The sequence below is a fragment of the Glycine max genome, chromosome 6 (genome assembly GCF_000004515.6).
Source record: "Glycine max cultivar Williams 82 chromosome 6, Glycine_max_v4.0, whole genome shotgun sequence".
In the NCBI taxonomy this organism is placed as follows: Eukaryota; Viridiplantae; Streptophyta; class Magnoliopsida; order Fabales; family Fabaceae; genus Glycine; species Glycine max.
In genome coordinates this window covers 43,903,099-43,913,864 of record NC_038242.2, presented here as the reverse complement: position 1 = coordinate 43,913,864, position 10,766 = coordinate 43,903,099, and the positions used below count along the sequence as shown (strand labels likewise).

Sequence of the window (10,766 nt, the reverse complement as noted above, 5' to 3'; positions counted from 1 at the left end):
GATGCATTTTTTCATCTGTGCATAACTAATTATGGCTTAATTAGCGTTGGTCATTAAATTTGGAGAGTGTATTTTTTTTAATCTCTAAAATTTAAGTTTTATTTTTGAATCCTTAAATTTTGATACATTATTACTTTTTAGTTTCTATCATAATAAATAATAAATTAATACTTTATGAAAGTTTATAATTATCGTGTATTAATTTTTATTTTTTAGCTGTTTAAATTGTTGTTTTAAAACTTTCAAGTGTTAAAAAAATCACATAAAATATTAAAAATCCAAAAAAAATGTTAAAAATTGTTATGAAATGTTAATTTACTATATCAAAGACTAAAAAAATAATATATCAAAATTTGAGGAATAAAAAACTATTTTTAAATTTTAAGGACAAATAAAAATATACTCCTAAATTCATGGATTAAAACAATAATTGAGCAAAAAATTATTAATTATGTCGAACTTAAAAAAAAATTGTGGATGCTTCATATAAAAAAATTCACAGACATAATTCACTAAAAAAAACCTTACAACATACTAGAATTTTTTAAAGAAAAATTTATAACATACTAGATTAATAGTAGTATAACTGTTAATATAATTATTATTTATTTTTTTACATAAATTATTATACATTACTGCAATTAAAGTGAATAATTTCATTATATATGATTGTTCGTAAGTACGTGACAGTGTAAAAGAAATTTAAATGACTTTTTTTATTATACTTGTGAAATATCACATAATTTTGTCATGGTTAATCTTTTTATCAGCAAAGTTGAATATAGTTTCTTCTTTTAATTATATTTTTTTATACATAATATTTAAATTTAAGATTTTCCTTAAAGAAATATATTATTAAAAAAATATTTTTGATGTAAACTTTTAGATAATTATTATAAAAGTTAATCAATTTATTATGTATGTCAGTTTTAATTAAATAATTGTGTAAAAAAATTAACATCTATTATTTATTCAAAAACAAATTATAGAAAATGTTATGGAAATTTTTCAAGAATCCAAATGATAACATTAGTCATTTCATAAATCGAAAATTATGAGACTAATCTTCAAAATCTAGAGATCATCGAAGTGAATTTTATCTATTTTATTAAAGTATTATCCATATGCATGACTAAGAAATACGCTTAAAGAACTCATCCTTAAATTTATCAACTATGTTGAACTTTGCTTTACTTAGACACTTATGAATTTTATGTGTAAGATGGAATTGAAAAACATAGTAGAGTAAATAATGTGAACAAAACGTGAACTTCTAGCTATCTTAAATAATCATTGCACCTTTAACCTTCCCACTCGGTGGAAGTAACAATTATTTTAACAAAAAACTAATAACTTGCACTACAAGAAAAAGGATTTAACGGGGTTATTTTTGCCTTACCGACGATTAAAACCTTGTTAAGTGTGTTTCCTGCTGTTGTGCTTTTTGTTGTTGAAGCATCCATGACAAGCAGTTTTCGGTGACCCTAAAAAATGCAGGGTTTACCTACGACTTTTAATTCCCTGGTAATTGGCCGAGGTTTATATCCCCCGTTAATTCGAGTGTCACTACCAACATAAGATTACTTGGGGCTTATAACCCCTATTAATTAACTCCATGGCACTGCCCGCAATTTAAATAACCCTTGTGAATACAATAAATGTTTTTTTTTAAAGAGCAAAATATGTTTTTTACAGCTATAAATATTGAAATATTTAAAATTTATCATTATAATAAAAATATGATGATTTTAAAGAAAAAACTAAAATATATATTTTTTTATAATTTTTAATATATTTTTTATCCTCATAAAATCCAAATGTGATGATTTTGGTTCAACCATAAATTCGGGTACCCCAAACCTACATCTCAGAATTTTAACATAAATTATAAATATAACACATGTAGAATAATGCTTTTAACATTGGTTACATCATCTATCATGATACAAACAAGGCCCTGACAATGCTAACGTGGCATTGCCAGGGCTAACGTGTCGCAATGGCAGCGCTCTAATTTCCCGCCCAAAAACGTCGTTGTCATTGTGTATTTATTGTTTTTTTTTCGTTTTGTGTGTGGACGGTTACCAATGCAGCTTTACGTTTCCAAGACTTAATTTACTGTTTGTTTTTTTCGACTACCAATGCAGCTTTACGTTTCCAAGGCTTAATTTACTGTTTGCTTTTTTCGACTTCCTTTTTCCATTGTGGCTTTGTGCCTTTTCAAATTTCACCGTAGGTGGACATTGTTCATCATTTTTCTCATGCTTTCCATTTTTCATTGTGGCTTTTCTATTGTGGCTTTTCCATTTTCACTGTAACTGCACTTCCTTCGTCATTTTTTCTCAGGCTTTCCATTTTTCATTGTGGCTTTTCGATTTTCATCGTAGCGGCACTTGCTTCGTGATTATTTTCAGGTTTTTGGTATTGTATTCATTTTTGTCAGATACTTACATTGTTTTGGTGTCTTTCGCATTGTTTGTTTTTCGTTTTCAGCTTGGTTTGACATGTATGATGAGTTGTGAATGAGTTTTGATGGTTTGTCTTGGTTTGGCATGTTTTGGTTTGTTCACATTTGTATGAGTGGATACGTTTTTGTTATGGTATTTGACTTTTCGCAAGCCAACAAGACAAAAGCTTAGACCTTTCTTGATTTTATCATTAGTTTAACATTTCTTATACGCAACTTTTTGATTTTTAGTGGGTAGTTTGTTGTAATGAGCCATTTTTTTCGGGCTTTGATGCGTTTTGATGATGCATGTGCATCATTTACAAGCTTTTTTGGTTTTCTGATTTATCGCTTCACAAAAGGTTACATTTTTAAAAACCTTGGTTTGCCATGTTTGAATTCTGAATGAGTTTCGAAAAGAATCAGCTTTGTAACTTTTTATCGATATCCATGTTTTGCATTGGTCATATTTGTATCAGTGGATATGTTTTTGTTGTTTTTTGAGTTTTCGCAGGACAACAAGACAAAAGCTTAGACCTTTATTCATTTTATCATTACTTTATCGTTTCCTATATCCAGATTTCTTGCCTTTTGATCTTGCATGTGCATCATTTAGTACCTTTTTTGGGTGTTGTGATTTATCGGAAGAAAAAAGGTTACATTTTTATCGTCAATCCTGTTTTATTTTTCATTGGCTTACATTTTTGTTTTAAAAAATTCTTATATGTTTTAATTTGCTTGCATGTTTGCCGAGAACAACAAAGAAGCCGAAGACGATAACTACAAACAATGGCAGTAAACGGTGTCCCACAAGGCTAACTACAGGTTTGTTCTTGAATTCTGTTATATTGCTTAAATTTTTTTTTATGCCATGTTGATGTTCATGTCTTTTTTGCATCGTTTGCCATATGTTTTATTCATTTTATCATTATTTGAGTGTTTCCTATACCCAGCTTTGTTGCCTTTTGATCTTGCATGTGCATCATTTAGTACCTTTTTTTGGTGTTCTGATTTATGGCAACACAAAAGCTTACATTTTTTTTTATTGTGAAGCCTGTTTTATTTTTCATTTGCGTACATTATTGTTTTAAAAAAATCTTATATGTTTTTATTCGCTTGCATGTTGGCCGAGAACAACAAAGAAGCCGAAAACGATAACTACAGGTTTGTTCTTGAATTCTCTTATATTTGCTAAAAAAAAATTTGTCCCATGTTGGTGTTCAAGTTCGTTCTGCATCTTTTGCCACGTGTTATTATTTTATTAAAAATAGTTTGCTTATAGCTGCCATATTGTGTTGGTATGATTGTGTACTTAACGGTCATGAAGTGTGTGTATTATGTGTTACAGATCAATTTATTTACACTACAAGGAAAATGACTTTTACCTACAGTCAAAATCTATCACTAGAAATCTAAAATCCGTAGGTAGATGTATAAAGGACTTTGTCCTACAGACATTTTTTGCGTCAACTTTAAGGGGGTATACAGTGACAACTAATAGTCTGTCACTATAAGCTTTACCTACGGATATATTTTTTACCTACAGTCAAATTTAACTATCACTATAAGTAACACCTACTATTTCAAATGTGTAGGTAAAAGAAATTAATTTATACCTATAATCTCTAACTGTAGGTAAAAGTCAATTTACTTGTACTTACAGTCTTCTGTAGGTAAATGTCATATAATAATAATAAAACTAGTTTCTAATTACACTCTTTGCTGATTATAATTTTTAATTAAATATACATGAACTTATTATTATGCTATGCTGCACAAAGTTAGAAATCTGCTGCAACATGACCTTTGAAAAGTTACAACAACCTGCAAAAGGAGTTACATCATGAATAACATATGAGAAACTGAAAGTGGACAATTTCCATTCAAATATACATTCTCATTTTGTGTAAACAAGCAATCTAGCCGAAGGGTGCGATCATTAGCATTTAATGCTTGCTTAAGCAAAACATGTACAAAAATTAATATTAAATAAAAAAGTAGCAGTATATACAAACTAGCATATATATATATATATATATTACGTTAATCTCTACTTGCTTGTACATGTATGTATATACAAATAGGAATGAATAAACATTAATTTATATTTCAGAGCTTCGTTAATGAAATCATTCAAGTTTACAAGTTTAGTTATTAATTGCTAAAATTTGCAACTCAATTCACTTGGAGAAATAATGAAAGGATATCATTAACAACGACAAAGCCATTCATTCTAGACTTCTAGTCTTAAAAGTAATATCACTAATATGAAAGTATTTTTCAATTTTGCACCAAAAAACAATAGGAATCAGGCAGGAATCAGCTTTACTAATTCTTCATACGTATCCAGAAACAGAGAGAAGGAGAGTGTGAAAATTCAAACTTGAGAATAATTCGTACCTTCTTCTGCTTTTCAATGACTTTTATCCCGCTGTGATCAGACTTTTATCAACCTGCAAAAGGAGTTACATCATGTATAACATATAAGAACAATAGGAAATTTGCTTAAAATCACTGAGACAATAAAATTAGAACAATAGGAAATCAGAGATATGCATATTTTTGACACAAAACTCAAGTAGATGAGATTCCATACCTAGAATCTGTCCAAAAGGAATCATGATCCAATGTAGGCAAAACCAAAGTGGCTTTCATAATTTTTGCAATAGCAACCATGTCACTTATCTGCAATTGGATGGAAAATATACTAATATATATGTCATAGGATCAAAGTAAACAAGAAATTTGAAAATAATAACCCTAAATAAGGTAACCATTGGCATGGCTCTAAAAGCAATTTAATAGCGTACTCCAGATTTCATTTGAATGTGGGCAATCACTTGTAATACAAATAAGTATGAATGAAAGCATAAATTGCGCACCTTCTTTTTGAGAGCACGAATTCTTTTATCAATATCTTGAGCTTGGGGCGAATCTTGCAAAGTGAGCCAATTTATTTACCTGTGAGGTCAATGCCTCCAGAGATTCCTGCTTTCCACTATCTTCAACTTCACAAACAAATAAAAATCCTAATAACATATATATTAGGCACTACATATTTTAGAACAGTCACAATAACCTGAGCCATTAACCAAAACACACTCTAAATTAATTGCTAATCATATATGGCTACTGAATAAAATAAAGACACAAATTCCATTCCAAAACGAAATTCTACCAAAAACAAAAACAATTTATATTTCGAATTTAGCGCAACAGAGATTATAAGAGAATCTACCAAAAAGGAACAATTTATATTTTAAATTTAGTGCAGCAGTGATGGACTCACACACCAACTCTATCAGGATTGAAGGCGCCGGTGGAAGAGATATCGTCATTTTCGACAGCATCGAGCTTCGTGTAGCTCTTGAAGCTGTGGAGCGTACATCTGGCTTCAATTGTGTCGGCGCTCTGAAGATTGAAGTGACAGGAGAGGAAAACCTCCTTAGAGTCGTGAAACTGGCGGTGGCAATCAAGAAAACCAACAGAAATTTAGATTTAGAAAGGTAACTCTTTAAAAATTCTAATATATGATAATTAGAACCTCATGGAAACTCACTCAGAAAATTCTAATATATTTTAATTTTTAACTTGTATATTTTATTTAATTATTATTAAAATTTAAATTACTTAACTATTAACGTAGTTAATTTACACACTACACGCGTGCTCACACACGGGCAGGTTTAGAAAATATTATGAATGTAAAAATTCACGATTAAATATTATGAGGTTTTTTTCTATATTTTTAATAATTCATAACATGATTGAGTAATTTTTGGCACAAAAATTCACGATTAAATAGTGATACTGTAAAGTAGCAGCAAATTTAAGTGGTTCATGGTTTCTTTCACTTTAACTTGCGGACCACCCATGATAACTACCATACCTAAAGGATACACGGTTAGCAATACCCACCTGGTTTTAATCTTATATTCAATCAAATTTTTTAAGAGAAAAATAAAATACTAAAATAAATTATTTTTCAAAAGTTAAAACTACAGTGTTTTATATACTTTCATTTTTTTTTAATAAAATTTCACATTTAATTTTTCTAACTTAAATATATAAATTAGTTCTAACTTATGAAAAAAAATTAGAAAAAATAGGCTATTATAACTTTTTTTTACTGTAAAAAACTTGTTTTTTTAAGAATATTATAACTACTTGATTCAATAAGCCTAATTATTTTTGTGTATTAAAAAAACTGAGCAAAGCTATAAGTAGTGACAAATAAATCCATTAAAAAATAACTATTTTTTATCCTGTAACTATAAATAAATATAAGCATAGATTGCATAATCTCAAATAAATATAAAATGAATAACACAAAAAAAAAACTATTAAATTTGGATAGCAACCCTCTAGAATCACTGACTCCTACTCCACTCTTTCTCTCCTCTAACTGCATTATAATATTTTTTATAAAAATTTGTTATATAAGTAATACAAATCTTATATATACGACATGTTAGCGTGAACTAGCATTTATGGCCACCCTGATGTGTTTGACAGGTTTTGGTTCATAGAGAGAGAAAATAATCACAGGCTGCGTCTTATCTTGGTCTGTAAAAATCATTTATTTAATATTTTTAGAGAGAGAAAATAATGAGTGTTGAAGCATAACTCATCAAGCACAACCAAATTTTGAAAACATGTACATGAACCTTCTGAACCTAGGTAGGCAAGACAACTGCAAGGATGAGAAAACTTACTGAGTTAGCTCCTCCAGCTTTTGCTTCTTTAGATGTCTCTAATTGCTCCACTAGCTTTACGGAGTTAATACTTCAAAACAGAGTGTACTACTGAAAAAGACGAAAAACACACTTGCTTCAAAGTTATATTCAATCAAACAAAAAAGGATAACAAGTTGCTTGCTGGTAAAGGATAGCGGCAATTGCCACCTCCACACAAGACTAATTCAGATGCAAGAACCAAAAAATATCTTCACTACAATTTTGTCCAGGCTTGGGTTTTCATATAAAGAGTTGTGCAGATGAGATAATTATTCTGAAGGTTACCAAAACAGGAAAACAAGTACTCTAAAGAGTTTAATGACAACACTGTGATATTTTACCTTGGAGAAATAGCCAACCATGTGACATCCTCGTTCATCACATTCACACAAAACATAGAACAGAAACAGGTCTACATCATAATAGAGGGCCTTGTGATCAAGAAATAACTTGGCCAAATAACAAAGGTTCTGCCCATAAACCTTGTTCTTTTTGCATCGACCAGATATAGCAATAATTATAAGGAATCACATTATGATAGTAATCAATCATTAATAACAAAAAAATGTATATATAATTGTTGCAACGGTCATAACACAACTTTCTCAAAATTCATTCATTTTATAAATTGAAATAATTTCCAATATTTGAGATTTGTAGCTACCTACCCTTGACTTCATTTAGATAATTTAATTAAAAAAATTGTCTAAATCTTTTAGAAAAAGAACTCTATTAATGGCTTTAAAAAAGAACTCTATTACAATTGAAGGAGGATAATAAATCCTTCAAAAAAAAAAAAAAAGAACAGAGTACAAAACAAAAAAATGCAGAATAGCAGCACAATCTTTGTACATGCCAGAAACAGAAACACCCTTCAAGCACCCATTAATATCATAAGTAGCAAAATTTTAAATTGTGATTGCAGATGTTGCGTGCACTGAGATTCAGATTGCAGTCACTGATTTGAATTTTCACAAGTTGGCACATCATATTAAAATCATATATATTATTGTACAAGTTGGCTCAGAATAAGTTTTTGTCTCATAGGAGTAAGTATTATAGGAATCCTCGTGCCCTTGTGTGTCTTTTGTCTCAAAATTGATGCTTTGATGGAACAATGATAATAAGGGCAGCATATCATATAACCCTAAATTCTTATCCAAACATATGCGAATTCTATGAACGTTTTTCATTACTTCTTTTTTAAAATTAAAAAAGTAAAGAAAACATAATTCAACCATCATCTTATGATACCACATCACCTAAATAGTGATGATGACCATTATGATAAAACTAATATCCCTCCACATACATTTAACCATTAAAAGTAACAGATTTAGACAAACTACCAGGACAAAGAATGAGGTCACACATCCAACAAATATGGAAATCGAAGATCAAAAGGCCTAGCTAGAGCACATAACAGAATTGGGGGAAGTGGAAAGAAAAAATACCTCACAAAAGGTACCGTACAACCCTTTGGGGCAAGCCTTCCCAGTTATAGTCCCATTTGCTCCAGAGCCACCCTGGCCCTTACCCTTTCCTCCCCTATCATAATCAGATAAAATTATGAAGTTCTGAAATTGTCATTATGACACAAACAAAAAGCAATGGCAGAAACTGAAACGAAATAGAGAGCTAAAATAGAAAAGTTTAACAGAAAAAAAAATTGATAAATTCATACAAAAAAGAGGGGATATTTTAAAGTTTTCAAAAGTTAGGGACTGCAATCACCCCCAGCATGTTTATGCGTTAGTGCAAACATCAGTCAGGCCCTTAAATCACCATTCTCCAATAAAAACACCAAAATTCAAAAAACAAATTAAAAAATAAAAATCCTAGATATCAGTCACCAACTTCTCATTGTAAACCACTTGGTCCCAAATACAAAACCATAGACCAGGCTCAAAGTCAAAATTATCCTAATGTAAGGAACAAACACATAATAATAGACAAAACTTAGATACAGTTCTTCATATACTTTTGATCCCATTCTCTAATCAAAATTGAAGTTTCATCTCAGTAATCTGCGTAATGAAAAGTTTACATATCCCACTAAAGATTATCAAGTTGAAACTCTAGTTCTAATAGGAGAAAAGCACCAAAAACGTATCTAAATTTTATTCTAACAACAACAGCAATACTAATAATTGTTGGTAGTGTTTGAGCGATTGAGTGGTGATGAAATAAAAATAGAAGTGTGTGTGAGAGAGAGAGGAACCTTGAGGGGGTGAAGACCGGCTTTGAGTTCACGAGCTTGTCGTTCTTCGATTTCTTTGTTGTTGGAATCAAGTGCCGATGCCAATTGAGAAGAAGAATCTAACGTTGTTGGATGAGCATTTTCGGTTTTGCTCTCTGATTCCTTCTTCTCCGCTGTGAAATCCATTGTTGTCGCTGCTTCCTAAACCCTAATCCCCTTTTTCCCCTTTCTGCGTTCAGCGTTGTTGAGGTTCGTTTCGGATCAGAGGAAGCAACGCGCTTGGGTTTTATGCTTTATAGGTAGGCGTCACTTCAGAAATATTTTAACCTTTTTTTATGTTTGATTTTTTTTCTCATTTCTTGTTGTGACTTAGAAAAGACTTGTGTAGTCATATACAATCCAATTTGGTTTGAGTATATGTGATACTTAATATGGTATGGGACTAAAAACTTAATCAGAGAATAGTTTAAGGATCATGACCTATCAAATATTTGTTTATGAATTTTAAAAAATTGAGAAAGATTAATGTTTTACTTCTTCTTCTACACTTTTCTCTTTGGCGAACAATTCACGATTTTTGTTATTCTTCTTCAATCACAAAATAAAGAAAAAGTTGTGTTGGGTTAGATTAAAGTGGATTTGAGAAAACAACGCTCAGGTCCGAAGTTCAAATGGGAAATTTGGTCACACACGTGTCACGTGTCCTGACGAATGTCAATGAAAATTTTGAATAATTATTAACTAAAAATTAATTTAAATTGAATGATTATTTTTTGAGATTGAGTATTTACTAAAAAAACAAGAGACTAGTATTCAAATTCAAATAGTCTTAAAGAGTTTTACCTACACCAACAATCGTAGGTATAAGACTTTTGAGGTTATACCTAAACCAACCAATTATAGGCATAGAATTTGTGAAGTTTTATCTACATCACGTAGTTGTAGGTATAAATTTTTTAAAATTTTGCCTACACTCTGCTTCTGTAGGTAGTAATTCTTTTGAGTTTTACCTACACTAATCAACTATAGGCACAAGTTTTTTGGAGTTTTACCTACACAACATAATTGTAGGTAGAAGTATTTTTTTAGTTTTAACAAATTTGTCTACACCAAATAGTGGTTGGTACAAATGGTTGAGTTTTACCTACATTAGTCAGTTGTAGGTAAAAGTATTTTTGAGATTTACCTACACTAATTTATGTCTGTAGCAAAAAAGCGTCCGTAGGCATAGGTTATTTTTCTTGTAGTGTTATAGTTATGAGAAAACCTCATACGCGAACTGCATACAAAGAAAGGTACTTGGAAGATAAGAGTGTGAATCACTAATATGTGGCGTCTTAACAAGCATAATGGTCGACAATCTATTGAGATGGTGTTGATGAAC

At 30.4% G+C, this 10,766-nt stretch overlaps 1 long non-coding RNA gene across 5 annotated transcripts; it reads right to left on the bottom strand.

Moving 5' to 3' along the window:
- Window positions 1-4,055: 4,055 nt before the first annotated feature.
- LOC102660959 (uncharacterized) lies at window positions 4,056-9,865 on the bottom strand. Of its 5 annotated transcripts, none has more exons than XR_414939.4 (8): window positions 9,404-9,861; window positions 8,637-8,730; window positions 7,162-7,251; window positions 5,736-5,905; window positions 5,329-5,454; window positions 5,043-5,131; window positions 4,847-4,899; window positions 4,056-4,270 (listed from the first exon to the last, which is right to left on the bottom strand). It is a non-coding gene; the product is annotated as an uncharacterized lncRNA (long non-coding RNA). The 5 variants fall into 5 exon arrangements; XR_414937.4 differs by having other exon boundaries at window positions 5,329-5,475; window positions 9,404-9,860; XR_414938.4 differs by having other exon boundaries at window positions 5,740-5,905; window positions 9,404-9,855.
- Between the last annotated feature and the right edge of the window lie 901 nt (window positions 9,866-10,766).